This window comes from Urocitellus parryii, chromosome 5 (assembly GCF_045843805.1).
Source record: "Urocitellus parryii isolate mUroPar1 chromosome 5, mUroPar1.hap1, whole genome shotgun sequence".
Lineage (NCBI taxonomy): Eukaryota > Metazoa > Chordata > Mammalia > Rodentia > Sciuridae > Urocitellus > Urocitellus parryii.
The window spans coordinates 45694341-45702961 of NC_135535.1; positions in this window are offsets into that span (position 1 = coordinate 45694341).

Below are 8621 nucleotides of genomic sequence, written 5' to 3' on the forward strand. Positions count from 1 at the left end.
ATTCATTTATTAGCTCTAATAGTTTCTTTGTAGACCCTTTTGGGTCTGCTAGGTATAGAATCATGTCATCTGCAAATAGTGATAATTTAAGTTCTTCTTTTCCTATTTTTATGCCTTTAATTTCTTTCATCTGTCTAATTGCTCTGGCCAGTGTTTCGAGAACTATGTTGAACAGAAGTGGTGAGAGAGGGCATCCCTGTCTTGTTCCAGATTTTAGAGGGAATGCCTTCAATTTTTCTCCATTCAGAATGATGCTAGCCTGAGGCTTAGCATAGATTGCTTTTACAATGTTGAGGTATGTTCCTGTTATCCCTAGTTTTTCTAGAGTTTTGAACATAAAGGGATGCTGTACTTTGTTGAATGCTTTTCCCGCATCTATGGAGATGATCATATGGTTCTTATTTTTAAGTCTATTGATGTGGTGAATAACATTTATTGATTTCCGTATATTGAACCAGCCTTGCATCCCAGGGATGAATCCTACTTGATCATGGTGCACAATTTTTTTGATGTTTTTGTATCCGATTCACCAGAATTTTATTGAGGATTTTTGCATCTAGGTTCATTAGAGATATAGGTCTGTAGTTTTCTTTCTTTGAAGTGTCTTTGTCTGATTTAGGAATCAGGGTGATGTTGGCCTAGTAGAATGAATTTGGAAGTTCTCCCTCTTTTTCTATTTCCTGAAATAGCTTGAAAAGTATTGGTATTAGTTCCTCTTTAAAGGTTTTGTAAAACTCTGCTGTATACCCTTCCGGTCCTGGGCTTTTCTTAGTTGGTAATCTTTTGATGGTTTCTTCTATTTCCTCAATTGATATTGGTCTGTTTAGGTTGTCTATATCCTCCTGACTCAATCTGGGCAGATCATATGACTTAAGAAATTTATCGATGCCTTCACTATCTTCTATTTTATTGGAGTATAAGGATTCAAAATAATTTCTGATTATCTTCTGTATTTCTGAGGTGTCTGTTGTGATATTGCATTTTTCATCCTGTATGCTAGTAATTTGAGTTCTCTCTCTTCTTCTCTTCGTTAGCATGGCTAAGGGTCTGTCGATCTTATTTATTTTTTCAAAGAACCAACTTTTAGTTTTATCAATCTTTTTCAATTGTTTCTTTTGTTTTGATTTCATTAATTTCAGCAGCTCTGATTTTAATTATTTCTTGCCTTCTACTTCTTTTGCTGTTGTTTTGCTCTTCTTTCTCTAGGATTTTGAGATGAAGTATGAAATCATTTATTTGTTGGTTTTTTCTTTTTTTAAGGAATGAACTCCAAGGAATGAATTTTCCTCTTAGAAATGCTTTCAATGTGTCCCATAGATTCCGATATGTTGTGTCTGTGTTTTCATTTATCTCTAAGAGTTTTTTAATTTCCTCCTTGATGTCTTCTAAAACCCATTGATCATTCAGTAACCTATTGTTCATTCTCCCAGTGATGCATGATTTTTCCTTCCTTCTTTTATCGTTGATTTTCAGTTTCATTCCATTATGATCAGATAAGATGCATGGTATTATCTCTACCCCTTTGTATTGTCTAAGAGTTGCCCTGTGACATAGTATATGATCTATTTTTGAGAAGGATCCATGTGCTGCTGAGAAAAAAGTGTAACTGCTTGATGTTGGGTGGTATATTCTATATATGTCAATTAAGTCTAGGTTATTAATTATGTTATTGAGTTCTATAGTTTCCTTATTCAACTTTTGTTTAGAAGATCTGTCCAGTGGTGAGAGAGGTGTGTTGAAGTCTCCCATGATTATTGTATGGTGGTCTATTAGACTCTTGAACTTGAGAAGAGTTTGTTTGATGAACATAGCTGCACCGTTGTTTGGGGCATATATATTTATGATTGTTATGTCTTGTTGGTGTATGGTTCCCTTGAGCAGTATGTAGTGTCCCTCTTTATCCCTTTTGATTAACTTTGGCTTGAAATCGATTTTATTTGATATGAGTATGGACACTCCTGCTTGTTTCCGCAGTCCATATGAGTGATATGATTTTTCCCAACCTTTCACCTTCAGTCTATGTATGTCTTTTCCTATCAAATGTGTCTCCTGTAGGCAGCATATTGTTGGGTCATGTTTTGTGATCCATTCTACTAGCCTGTGTCTCTTAATTGGTGAGTTTAAGCCATTAACATTTAGGGTTATTATTGAGATATGGGTTGTTCTTCCAGGCATATTTGTTTATTTATGATACTGAACATGGTTTGTTTTCCTCTTTGATTATTTTCCCCCCTTTACTGTCCTACCTCCCACTGTTGGTTTTCATTGTTATTTTCCATTTCCTCTTCCTGTAATGTTTTGCCGAGGATTTTTTGGAGAGATGGTTTTCTAGCTGCAAATTCTTTTAACTTTTGTTTATCGTGGAAGGTTTTAATTTCATCTTCCATCCTGAAGCTTAATTTTGCTGGATACACAATTCTTGGTTGGAACCCATTTTCTTTCAGTGTTTGAAATATGTTATTCCAGGATCTTCTAGCTTTCAAAGTCTGTGTTGAGAGATCAGCTATTATCCTGATTGGTTTACCCCTAAATGTAATCTGCTTCCTTTCTCTTGTAGCTTTTAAAATTCTCTCCTTATTCTGTATGTTGGGCATCTTCATTATAATGTGTCTAGGTGTGAATCTCTTATGATTTTGCACATTCGGCATCCTGTAGGCTTCTAGGATTTGGGATTCTGTCTCGTTCTTCAAGTCTGGGAAGTTTTCTCGAATTATTTCATTGAATAGATTGCTCATTCCTTTGGTTTGGACCTCTATACCTTCCTGTATCCCAATGACTCTTAAGTTTGGTCTCTTTATGTTATCCTATATTTCTTGGATGTTCTGCTCATGGTTTCTTAACAGTCTTGCTGAGCTGTCTATGTTCTTTTCAAGTTGAAATACTTTGTCTTCATTATCTGATGTTCTATCTTCTAAGTGTTCTACTCTGCTGGTAGTATTCTCAATTGAGTTTTTAAGTTGGTTTATTGCTTCCTGCAATTGTAGGATTTCTGTTTGTTTGTTTTTTATAACCTCTATCTCCCTGTATAGTTGATCTTTTGCTTCCTGGATTTGTTTATGTAATTCATTGTTGAAGTGATCTTTCATTGTCTGATTTTGCTGTCTAATGTCTTCCTTGAGACTCCAGATCATCTGAAGCATGTATATCCTGAATTCTTTATCTGACATTCCATCTGCTGCAGATATTACCTCTTCTAATGTTGAGTTGACCTGCATTGCTTGTGGTCCTTTCTTTCCTTGTCTCTTCATACTGTTCGCGTTTCTTTCTGCTTGCTGAAACTGTTGTGTTATTGAATTTTCCCCCTATATATTTGTATTACTCTTGTATAGTTGCAAAGTCTCCCTCGCAGGCGCGGGCAGGGGCTCTGCTCCTCCTCCAATTGGGGCAATGTGCCTACCACACCAGCAGGCCGCTGGGCCTGTTCTGCCGGTTGGTAGCAGGTGCGCCTACCTTGCAGGCGCGGGCGGCGGCTCTGCCCCTCTGCGGGCCGCTGGGCCTGTCCTGACGGTGGTAGCAGTTCCGCCTCCTTTGCAGGCGTGGGCAGCGGCTCTGTCCCTCTGAAGGCCCCTGGGCCTGTTCTGCCGGTGGGTTGCAGGTCCACCTACCTTGCAGGCGCGGGAGGCGGCTCTGCCCTTCTGCAGGCCACTGGGACTGTTCTGTTGGTGGGTCGCAGGTCCACCTACCTTGCAGGCAAGTGGGGAGGCTCTGCCCCTCTGCAGGTTCCTGGGCCTATTCTGCCGTTGGGTCCGCCTACCTTGCAGGCGTGGTTGGCAGCTCTGTCCCTCCGAGGGCCACTGGGCCTGTTCTGTTGGTGGTCACAGTTCCGCCTACCTTGCAGGCGCAGGGGAGGGGGCGGCTCTGCACCTCAGCAGGCCGCTGGGCCTGATCTGCCGGTGGGTCGCAGTTCCGCCTACCTTGCAGGCGCGTGGGGCGGCTCTGCCACTCCACAGGTTGCTGGGCCTACTCTGCTGGTGGGTCGCAGGTCCGCCTACTTTGCAGGCATGGTTGGCAGCTCTGCCCCTCCACAGGCCACTGAGCCTGTTCTGTTGGTGGTCACAGTTCCGCCTACCTTGTTCATGGTTTCTTATCATTTTTGCTGTGTGGTCTATGTTCTTTTCAAGATGATTTATGTGATCTTCATTGTCTGATGTCCTATCTTCTAAGTGGTCTCCTCTGTTGGTGATGCTCTCATTTGAGTTTTTAATTTGGTTTATTATTTCTTTCATTTCAAGGATTTCTGTTTGTTTGTTTTAGAACCTATCTTCCTGTTGAGGTGATATTTTGCTTCTTGTATTTGTTTATGTAGCTCATTGTCGAAGTGATCTTTCACTGCCTGTAACTGTCTCTTATGTCTTCTTTGAGATCCCAAAACATTTTAACCATGTATATCCTGAAATCTTTATCTGTCATTTTTTCTGCTGTAGCTGCCAATTCTTCTAATGATGTGTTGTCTTGATTTGTTTGTGGTACTTTCTTCCCTTGTCTTTTCATGTTGCTTATGTGTCTTCCTTTCCAGTTCTGTGGATCTGGTGTGTTAGTATTATTGTTACCTTATAGACTTGTCGTGCTCTTGTAGGAGTCCAAAATCTCTCCTTTGTGGGGAAGGACAATGTTAACAGATCCCAATATCAACAATACATCACCTATGAACAAATTGTTGTTATTAAGACATTTACAGTTTAGTCTCAATGTCCAGAAATGTTGGATTCAATTATTATTTAAAATATAATCAGTAGTTTCATAAAAAGGTTTACAGTTTCTGGCAGTGGACAATGAACTGGGGTTCAGGCGTAGGATGATATGTTGAAGGGAGAAGATGTGAGGGTATAGAGTTAATATAGCTTAGGAAATATGAAGGAGAAATCTAGCAAAGAGGGTTAGTAGCAGGAGAACAGATAGGAGGTAATTTGGGGTAGACAATTATGTGGGAAGACAGTAGAGTACATAAAACAAACACACATATGTTTTTAGAAAAATACAGGATGTTAAAATAGTATAATTTGGAGGATGAAGGAAGAAGAAAGAAAAAAAAGGAAAGAAAGAAAAAAGAATAAAAAGAAAGAAAAAAAGAAAAAAGAAATAATAAGAAGAAAAAATGGAAAAAAAGAAAAAAAGGGCTTATGCAATTCCTCTATATTTTATTATTCAGGTGACTCAGTCCTCAAAGTCCTATTTCATGCAAGTTCTTGGTTTTACATATGTTGGGGATGTGAGGGCCATAGGATAGAAGGGTAGAAGAGAAAGAAGAAAAGAAAAAAAGCACTTTTAGAGATCCATTTCTTTCTCTTCTCATCCAGTAGGTGGGGTTGTCTTATCCAGTAGGTGTCTCTGCCCTCAGGATGGTGTAGGTAACCAAGGTGTGAAGACTGGACCTGGTGTGGAACATCTGGAAGTGGGAGTGTTGCCCACCAGTCAGTCCCAGCAGGGAAATTGAGCCTCACGGGTCTTTTTTTGTGACCACTTGTCTGATTTTAGGCCCTAGTATCATCTCTCTCTCTTGCCTGGAGATTTCTTGAATCTTGACCTGTCTGTTATGCTCCAGACTTTAGTCCCCTCCCCTCTCTTATTTATCAGGTCCCAACTGTGGGACCTCTCACCTCCAGGCTCATACCAGCTGGGTGGCGCCCTGTTCGCACTGCACTCCTGTCCAACTGAGAGCTGATCTTGTGTTGGGTGGCCACTGTGGCCGAGTTAACGCCATTGGGGAGGGGGTAGATTTGGAAATCAGGTACCTGCTCAAATGGCGATCTGATCTGATAGCCACGCCCACCACAAAATGGCGAGGAAGGTTTTCCAAGATGGAGTTGATCTGTTTCTAGCACCTGGGTGTCTGGTGATATGGGGGGAGCTGGGTGATGGCCTTGTGCTGTGGGTAGGTAGCAGCTGAGTAACCTGTATGGGAGCGGTGTGCAGTCTGGAGCTCTTTAGATGTGCTGATAGGTGTTTCTGCTAAGCTGCTTGTAAGCCGTGTGTGAGCTAGAACTGCAGGCTTTGGGTCTGGAGTCTGGAGTCTTGCTAGAGCCCAGAGGCTCTGATTTCTTCACTGGTGGTCACAGCCCTGGTGATTTCTGCGAAAATCCACTGGCCCTGGAGATCCAATCTGGGAACTGCCCCTACCTAATATGGCGAGAATGTTGAGCCAAAATGGCGGCGGTCTGCTTTTAGCGCTGGGGTGTCTGGTGAGGTTGGGGGAGCCAGGTGATAGTGTTGTGCTGTGGGTAGGTAGCAGCTGAGTGACCTGCATGGGAGCTGAGCGAAGTCTTGGCAGTCTGCAGATGTGTTGATAGGTGATTGGGCTAAGGTGCTTGTTGAGTCTTGCATGAACTGGAACTTCAGGCTTTGGGTCCTGCTTGAATGCCAGGGTCCTACTGGAACACTGAGGTCCGGAGCCCTGCACAGGGTTACAGCGCTGGTGATTTCTCCAGAGAGCAGCTGTATAGGGGCCCTCTAACACTCTCAGAGCTGCAGTACTCTGACTAGGTGATTTCTGGATCACAGAGAAACACAGAATGCTGCCTTCCTCTGGTCTGCCATCTCATGGAAGCCCTTGATTTTTAAAAATAGTGGTATTCTTTGATTACATTTTTTAAATCTTTTTTTCCTATTTATTACAGGTTTTATCTTTATAGTTACCATAAGGCTTCCATAGGCAACTTAACTACACTCAAAGCTGTAAACTTTACTTTTTAATTTTTTGGGTGAGAAATTAAAATTAAAGTGAATTTATTTTAGTATTATTTAATAAGGATAAAAATTATTTACAAATATGTTAGAAGAATTCTTTCATTATGTGACAAGAAAGATTATAAACAAAGTTTTAAGTTTTAAAAAGGGGAAGGAATAGATGAATGAATCAAGAAACTGTGGTATATATACACAGTTTTGAAGTTCCATTTAATTTAATTTATTTTGTTTTTAATTTATTATTAGGCAACCAGTGTCCACTATGTGTGGCATTGAAATTCTATTTACTACATATGAAGTATTAGCCATGCCTTAGTATTTGGGACTCTATCTTATAATAATTTTTATATTTTTTCACTTTATTATATTTTTATTTGTTTTACTTAGTTGTACATGACAGCAGAATGCATTTCAATTCATTGTACACAAATGGAGTGCAACATTTCAATTCTCTGGTTGCACACAGTGTAGAGATGCACAATTTGTGCAATCATACATGTACCTAGGGTAATGATGTCCATCTCATTCCACCATCTTTCATACCCTCATAACCTCTCCCATTCTACCTTTTGCCCAATCCAAAGTTCCTCCATTCTACCTCCCCCATTATAGGTTAACATCCACTAATCAGAGAAAACATTTGGCCTTTAGTTTTTTGGAATTGGCTTACTTCACCTAGCATAATATTCTCCAACTCATTCATTTATCTGCAAATGCCATAATTTTATTCTCTTTTAATGCTGAGTAATATTCCATTGTGTTTATATACCACATTTTCTTAATCCATTCATCTATTTGTGAGCATTAGGTTGGTTCCACAGTTTAGCTATTGTGAATTCAACATTAGTGTGGCTGTGTCACTATAGTATGCTGATTTTAAGTCCTTTGTGTATAGACTGAGGAGTGGGATAGCTGGGTCAAATGGTGGTTCCATTCCAAGTTTTCTGAGGAATTGCCACTCTGCTTTCCAAAGTGGTTGCACCAATTTGCAGTCCCACCAACAATGTATGAGTGTACCCCTCCCCCCACCCCCACATCCTCTCCAACAATTATTATTGCTTGTATTCTTGATAACTGCCATTCTAATTGGGGTGAGATGAAATCTTAGAGTACTTTTGATTTGCATGTATGTAATCTCCTAAAGATGTTGAACACTTTTTCATATATATTTGTTGATTGCTTATATATCTTCTGAGAAGTATCTGTTCAGTTCCTTAGCCAATTTATTGAATGGTTTTTTTTTGGTATTAAGTTTTTTTTAGTTCTTTATCTATCCTGGAGATTAGTGCTCTATCTGATTTGTGTATGGTAAAAATTTATTCCCATACTGTAGGCTCTCTCTTCACCTCAGTGATTATTTCTTTTGCTGAGAAGAAGCTTTATAGTTTTAATCCATCCCCTTAATTGATTCTTGATTTTATTTCTTGAGTTTAGGAGTCTTGTTAATGAAGTTGGGGCATAATCTGACATGATAAAGATTTGGACCTACTCTTTCTTTTATTAGGTTCAGGGTCTCTGGTCTAATTCCTAGGTTCTTGATCCACTTTGAGTTTAATTTTATGAATGGTGTAATATAGAGGTTTAATTTATTTTGCTATGTATGGATTTCCAGTTTTCCCAGTACCATTGGTTGAAGAGGCTATCCTTTCTCTAATGTTTGTTTTTGGCATCTTTATCTAGTATAGATAACAGTATTTATGTAAATTGGTCTTTGTGTCTTCTATTCTGTATCATTGGTCTACATGTCTATTTTTGTGCCAATACCATGCTATTTTTGTTACTTTTTCTCCGGAGTATAGTTTAAAAGTCTGGTATTTTGGTGCCTCTTGGTGCCTCCTGCTTCACTTTTCTTGCCAAGGATTGCTCAAAGCTGTATATTTTATCTTCTTCTCCTTCATCATTTTATATTATTGATGTCATAATTCAAATGACTGAAT